Consider the following 5,954-nt stretch of genomic DNA (forward strand, 5'->3'; position numbering starts at 1 on the left):
TCCCCCTCCCCAAATCTTAATTTAATTATTTTCATTAATTTAAAAATACTATGAAAAATGAAATATGTATAAATCTTTTTTTTGCATAACTTTTTCAGTGTCTCTCATCAACCACAAAGTATTAAATACATTTAAAATTGAAGAAATATCTAAGTAGGAGAAGCTTAATTATATAGAACAAGTATTGTGTACCTAAACGGAAAAATAATAGAGAAGCTACTATATAACTTGAGTATCACAAAAATTGATTGCCCCCTGTGAGGTTTGAACTCACGGTCCCTAGTTTACAAGACGAGTGCTCTACCATTGAGCTAAATAGGCCACTTGTACAAGAAAAAAAATTTAAGATAATACAAATTCATAGTGAATATTAAGTAAATTCTGAAAAATTTGTATCTTTTAAAAACAATAAAATTAGGCAAACGTCAGTAGGGCAGTTACCCTATAAATAGTATTCAATAATATTCATAAGTATCAACGTTCAAAAACGTATTGCTCCAGGTGAAATTCGAACTTATAACCCCGGCATAACAGTGTAGAAGAACCGTGCGCTAACTGATTGCGCCACTGGAGCTCTTACATTACAGGTTCAAACTTTTTGTAGTTGTTCGAGATGGTAGTTTTAAAAAAAACTTAAGATAAAATTTTTATAAAAGAATATAAAAAAATTTAAAAGTATAACATTTAAAAAAATTATTTTTTGGCGATGGAAATGTCTGACCCCCACCCCAAAATTAGCTCAAAACCATCCAATGTCAATATATATATAACTAGCGGCTACGCCCCTAGAGGCCTCTAGGGGGCACTTGAGGAAGAGAGAGAGTCAAATTTAATAACCCAATTTCTTATTTTAAATTTTTAAAGAAAAGTAAAAAAAAAAATTTTTTTGGGGGGGGAATTTTTTTTTAGGGGGGGGGGGGGGCCTTCCCCCTCATTTTTAATTTTAGTTTAAAAAATTTTAAAAAAATTTTCTTTTTTTGAGGGGGGGGGGATTTTTAATTTTTTTGGGGGGTTGGGGGTGTCCCACCCCCCAAAAAATAGTTATAAACCTTCCCAGGACCTATGAGAAGCTACCCTGTTAAGGAGAACCTGATCGGTTCAGCGGTTAGAGAGATCCTTCGGTACAGACACACAGATACACAGACACACAGACACACAGACATCCTGTTACTTTAGTAAAAGGATTCCTGAGAAGGACAACATTGTCAGTTCAGTGGTTGCTGAGATCTTAAGCTTCAGACAGACAAAATTAAATGAAAATTAAGCCCCGCGGCTGAATTGACGGCTGAGGCTTGTACTAATTTAGCACCTGCGGCTGCGGCTGGGGCTTACAATATCTCAGCCGCGCGGCTGTGTCAAAGCTGCGGCTGAATTTAAAAAATTAAGCTGCGGCTGAGGCTGCGGCATACAAATATCAAGCCGCGCGGCTGCGGCTGCGGCATAATCATAACTTTGCAGCTGCGGCTGAGGCTTCCTTGAAGCCGCGCGGCTGAGTGCGGCTGCGGCTTCAAATTATTAACAGCCGCGCGGCTGAGTGTGGCTGAGGCTTCCCCAACTATAAGCCGCGCGGCTGATTGCGGCTGAGGCTTAGAGGGGCGTTGGCTGAATGAGGCTTAGTGCGGCTGAGGCTTAATGTGGCTGAATTGGAGTTTTGTGGCTGAGGCTTACAGTGGCTGAATGCGGCTGAGGCTTACAGTGGCTTATGTTTTCTTTAAGCCGCGCGGCTGCGACTAAGGCTGAGGCTTATTGGGTGGCTGAGGAAGCCGCGCGGCTGATTTTGAGGCTTCTCGTAAGCCGCGCGGCTGATGGTGGCTGAGGCTGAGGCTGCGGCTGCGGCTTCCGAACCCTGCTCTAAAGTTTTAAACAATTATTGCTCTAAAAACTTTAAAGACTTATTTGAATATTGATTGGTTCAATTTCATGGTGGCCAAACATTTTCTACTGTAAATTCTTATCTAATGTAATTTATCAATAATACATACCATTATAATAATATCGATTTAAATAAGGAAATCAATGTTTTTGAATACTCTAGTATGTAAACAAGAATGTTCCATTCCAGTTTCGTCTCTATTGAACGTGGAATGGTACATTACATTTAAATCATATCAGCCATGATGATATCATTACCAAGAGAGGGAAAAATGGAATCATACATTACATTTTTAGAGGGTTATAACCGTAACCATAGATTATATTTCTGCCTCTATAAAAATGAATTCAACCTCCTAACTGTATTATGTCTAAATAAATCAGGGTTCGGAAGCCGCAGCCGCAGCCTCAGCCTCAGCCACCATCAGCCGCGCGGCTTACGAGAAGCCTCAAAATAAGCCGCGCGGCTTCCTCAGCCACCCAATAAGCCTCAGCCTTAGTCGCAGCCGCGCGGCTTAAAGAAAACATAAGCCACTGTAAGCCTCAGCCGCATTCAGCCACTGTAAGCCTCAGCCACTGTAAGCTTCAGCCACAAAACTCCAATTCAGCCACATTAAGCCTCAGCCGCACTAAGCCTCATTCAGCCAACGCCCCTCTAAGCCTCAGCCGCAATCAGCCGCGCGGCTTATAGTTGAGGAAGCCTCAGCCACACTCAGCCGCGCGGCTGTTAATAATTTGAAGCCGCAGCCGCACTCAGCCGCGCGGCTTCAAGAAAGCCTCAGCCGCAGCTGCAAAGTTATGATTATGCCGCAGCCGCGCGGCTTGATATTTGTAAGCCGCAGCCTCAGCCGCAGCTTAATTTTTTAAATTCAGCCGCAGCTTTGACACAGCCGCGCGGCTGAGATATTGTAAGCCCCAGCCGCAGCCGCAGGTGCTAAATTAGTACAAGCCTCAGCCGTCAATTCAGCCGCGGGGCTTAATTTTCATTTAATTTTGTCTGTCTGAAGCTTAAGATCTTAGCAACCACTGAACTGACAATGTTGTCCTTCTCAGGAATCCTTTTACTAAAGTAACAGGATGTCTGTGTGTCTGTGTATCTGTGTGTCTGTACCGAAGGATCTCTCTAACCGCTGAACCGATCGGGTTCTCCTTAACAGGGTAGCTTCTCATAGGTCCTGGGAAGGTTTATAACTATTTTTTTGGGGGTGGGACACCCCCAACCCCCCCAAAAAATTAAAAATCCTCCCCCTCAAAAAAAGAAAATTTTTTTTTAATTTTTTAAACTAAAATTAAAAATGAGGGGGGAGGCCCCCCCCCCTAAAAAAAAACAATTCCCCCCCCCCAAAAAAAAATTTTTTCTTTACTTTTCTTTAAAATTTAAAATAAGAAATTGGGTTATTAAATTTGACTCTCTCTCTTCCTCAAGTGCCCCCTAGAGGCCTCTAGGGTGTAGCCGCTAGTTATATATATATTGACATTGGATGGTTTTGAGCTAATTTTGGGGTGGGGGTCAGACATTTCCATCGCCCAAAAATAATTTTTTTAAATGTTATACTTTTAAATTTTTTTATATTCTTTTATAAAAATTTTATCTTAAGTTTTTTTTAAAATTACAACATAGAAACTACCATCTCGAGCAACTACAAAAAGTTTGAACCTGTAATGTAAGAGCTCCAGTGGCGCAATCAGTTAGCGCACGGTTCTTCTACACTGTTATGCCGGGGTTGTAAGTTCGAATTTCACCAGGAGCAATACGTTTTTGAACGTTGATACTTATGAATATTATTGAATACTATTTATAGGGTAACTGCCCTACTGACGTTTGCCTAATTTTATTGTTTTTAAAAGATACAAATTTTTCAGAATTTACTTAATATTCACTATGAATTTGTATTATCTTAAATTTTTTTTTCTTGTACAAGTGGCCTATTTAGCTCAATGGTAGAGCACTTGTCTTGTAAACTAGGGACCGTGAGTTCAAACCTCACAGGGGGCAATCAATTTTTGTGATACTCAAGTTATATAGTAGCTTCTCTATTATTTTTCCGTTTAGGTACGCAATACTTGTTCTATATAATTAAGCTTCTCCTACTTAGATATTTCTTCAATTTTAAATGTATTTAATACTTTGTGGTTGATGAGAGACACTGAAAAAGTTATGCAAAAAAAAAAGATTTATACATATTTCATTTTTCATAGTATTTTTAAATTAATGAAAATAATTAAATTAAGATTTGGGGAGGGGGGAGGGTGTGTGTGTGTGTTTATTTTGAACACAAATTATCCTAATATGTTTTCTAACAAAAAAAATTTAAACAGCGATGTATTTTACTTTTTAAAGTTGGTTAAAAAAAGGTCTGTAAAATGCAATAAATTGTCCTGTATAATATGCAAAAAAATCTACATAATCTTTATGAACTCGATAGATTGAAATAGTTAAATGATTATCATATATCATCCGATTTTGTTTATTTTACAAAGATGCTTACTAAAATTGATTTTATTTTCGAAACTGCAATTATTATAAAAAAAATGTTTCTTTATCTTTATCATTATGTTATACAATTTCTGAATTTATAAGCAATACATGAATCGATATATTATTACTTTGATGTTGTCCATATTTTCATGTACTCTGATAAAGAAATAATTTCAGCTGGCTAAAATAACAATAACCCCCATACACCCCCTTTAATCCATCTCTCCCCTCTTATTGGATATATAAATGAACTGGCCAATAAATGAGGTCCATAATTTTATTAACAAATTTTCTTTTTTTTTTAATATATCCACATATTCTATTATATAAAGTGGTAATGTGAAGCTTCTTATTGATCCAGGGAAAGTTTATAATTTTTTTGGGGAAATGTATCTTTTCCCTCCCAAAAAAAGATGACCCTCAAAATAAATTATTTTTGCTTCCCTTAAGTATTCCTAGAGGTTTTAGGGGCGCAGCCACTAGTATCCTTTAACCATTAACTCATTACATATTAAAACAGGTTTTAAAAGTATGTACATAAGAGTTATACCTATGAAATTTAGCACCCAATGATTTATTAAATTGTGATATTTAGACCTAAATTTTTCTTCAAAATTTCTGTCACCTTTGGTCTAGGGGTTAGTGTAGCAGTCTTGTGTTGGAAAGGTTCTTGGTTCAATTCCACCAAGAATTGAATGTGATTAAAGTTTTTATTCTGCTATGGACAATGGACAATAATTTTTGTTTCCTCTCATTTATATTTAGTTATTTTCCTCTCAAGTTGAAAAAAAATTATAAAAGGAGGGTGGATATAATGTGTAAAAAAAGATTAGAGGAGATTTGTTCTAGGTAAACTTACTTTATTTGTAATATTATTAACTAAATTTTAATATAAAATTGCTTTACACCTATGTTCTAAGGGTTAGTGCACCATAATGTGTAAGAAAGGTTTTCTGTTCAATTCCACCAAGAATTACATATGATTATTTCTAAAACCTTGTATAAAGTATGGAGAGTTATTTTGTCTGTAGATTAAGAATTCGATAACTACTGAACTAATGAAAACTTTTTAAATTGCCTTTTCCAAGTTTTTGAATTTTTAAAAAAACTAAAATTAAAACTGGTGGGTGCTCAACCAAACTCCCCCCTATTTTCCCATAAAAAAAATAATAAAAGTCACCTTTCATCCCCCCAAATTTTTTTTTCTTCTGGGATTCGAACCCAGATGATAGATGGTTCAAAGCTGTTACCGTACCAAAAAGCTATCAGAGCTCCAATATTTCAAAATGAAAATTTGTCTTATTTTTAGATCATTAAGTATTATGATGTCTGATTGTTTGTCTGTCTATATGTTTGTACTACAGGATCTCGCTAACTACTAAACCGATATGGTGCTCCTATTCAGGGTAGTTTCTTATAGGTACTGGGAAGGTTTACAACTATTTTGGGGGAGGGTACCATCACACTACCAGAAAAAAATTGCCTTAGAAAAAAAATTAAACATCACCCCAAAATTAAAAATGGGATTTACTCGCCCCGGCCCTCCCCACCCAATAAAAATCACCCTACCCCCCAAAAAATTATTTTAATTCAGTTCTTCTTT

The 5,954-nt window shown here is 36.7% G+C and overlaps 2 non-coding genes across 2 annotated transcripts; one reads left to right on the forward strand and one right to left on the reverse strand.

Annotated features, from left to right (window-relative positions):
* Window positions 1-249: 249 nt before the first annotated feature.
* On the reverse strand, window positions 250-321 carry TRNAT-UGU (transfer RNA threonine (anticodon UGU)). Its single transcript has one exon. It is a non-coding gene; the product is annotated as a tRNA-Thr (tRNA).
* Window positions 322-3,796: 3,475 nt separating this feature from the next.
* Window positions 3,797-3,868, forward strand: TRNAT-UGU (transfer RNA threonine (anticodon UGU)). The gene has a single exon. It is a non-coding gene; the product is annotated as a tRNA-Thr (tRNA).
* Window positions 3,869-5,954: the final 2,086 nt, after the last annotated feature.

This window comes from Acartia tonsa, chromosome 14 (assembly GCF_053477335.1).
Source record: "Acartia tonsa isolate MP-2025a chromosome 14, ASM5347733v1, whole genome shotgun sequence".
Lineage (NCBI taxonomy): Eukaryota > Metazoa > Arthropoda > Copepoda > Calanoida > Acartiidae > Acartia > Acartia tonsa.